Source organism: Odocoileus virginianus, chromosome 31 (assembly GCF_023699985.2).
Source record: "Odocoileus virginianus isolate 20LAN1187 ecotype Illinois chromosome 31, Ovbor_1.2, whole genome shotgun sequence".
Lineage (NCBI taxonomy): Eukaryota > Metazoa > Chordata > Mammalia > Artiodactyla > Cervidae > Odocoileus > Odocoileus virginianus.
In genome coordinates, this window is record NC_069704.1 from 23591038 (window position 1) to 23592600 (window position 1563).

Genomic DNA, 1563 nt, shown 5'->3' on the forward strand with positions numbered 1-1563 from the left:
ACCACTCCCTTTAGGTTCCATTTGGATAATGTCTAGACATCTCAGAGAACTGCATCCCAGGCAGGTCCTTCACTGGCCCCCTGGCCTGGGAAACACTGTTCTCGACATAAAATGCACCTGGCACTGTTGTATACATCTTCATTATTAATACATGTGTTTTTAACATTCTTTACATACATCATAGACTGGTGATCAAATTCATTCCCTTAAACAATAAGAAAAATTAAGCGGGCTTAGCTAAAATTTAAATCTTTTTTCATTGAAAGACATTGCTGAGTATAAAAAAAAGCCACGGACTGAGCTAAAGTATTTCCAAAAACAGATGTCTAATAAAGGATTTATATCCAGAATGCATAAATAATTAACTCAAATTTAATAATACAAAAACAAACAATCCAACTATGAATGGTACAAAAGATCTGAAAACACACTTCATAAGAGTTATGGATGTCAAAAAATAACGAGAGATACTAAAATCAGAGGAATCTGGTGGAGAGGGAGGTGGGAGGGGGGATCGGGATGGGGAATACATGTAAATCCATGGCTGATTCATGTCAATGTATAACAAAAACCACTACAATATTGTAAAGTAATTAGCCTCCAACTAATAAAAATAAATGAAAAAAATAAAATAAAATTTAAAAAAATAAAAATAAAAAATAGTCACAACCTAAAAAATAAAGAAAATAAAATTAAAAAAAATAAAGATAAAATACTTTTGAGAACAACAATCCTGACTACCAAGTTCTGCACATTGACAGAGTAGGCAGAGCGACTGGAACCCTCATTTATTGACAGTGTGAGTGTAAAATGATACCGCCACTTTGTAAAACAGTTTGCCAAGTTCTTATAAGCACATACCATGTGACCTAAGTTTTAAAAAATACTTTTCTATCGCTTCTCAGCCTTTTGGCTAAGATCAAGTGTAGTACTTTTCTAAGTATTTTCCCAAGAGAAATGAAATCTGAGTTTACTTAAAATCTTTATGCAAATGTTTATTAGTGGCTGTCTTTATCTTGCCAAAAGCTGGAAGTGTTGGAAATGTCTTCTAACTGAAGAATAAACTGCTGTAAATTCATTCTAAGTAATGCTGTGCTGTGTCGTGCTCTGCTTATTCACTCAGGCATGTCCCCGTGGACTGTAGCCCACCAGGCTCCTCTGTCCATGGGGATTCACCAGGCAGAATACTGGAATGGGTTGCCATGCCTTCCTCCAGGGCATCTTCCCAACCCAGGGATTGAACCCAGGACACCCACATTGCAGGCAGATTCTTTACCATCTGAGCCACCAGGGAAGCCCAAGAATACTGGAGTGGGAAGCCTATCCTTCTCCAGGGGAACTTTCCGATCCAAGAATCGAACAAGGGTATTGTGCATTTTAGGCGGATTCTTTACCAGCTGAGCTACCGGGGAAGCCCTTCAAGTAACGCTACCCAGAATTAAAGAGAACAAACTACTGATACACACATCATAGATGAACCTCAAATTAATTATACCAAGGCTACATCCTATAGGATTTCATTTATATAGCATTCAAAAAAGGCAAAACTGTAGAATAGATTTC

The 1563-nt window shown here is 37.2% G+C and overlaps 1 pseudogene; it reads left to right on the forward strand.

Annotated features, from left to right (window-relative positions):
• Nucleotides 1–893: 893 nt before the first annotated feature.
• Nucleotides 894–997, forward strand: LOC139032492 (U2 spliceosomal RNA; annotated as a pseudogene).
• The last annotated feature ends 566 nt before the right edge of the window (nucleotides 998–1563 follow it).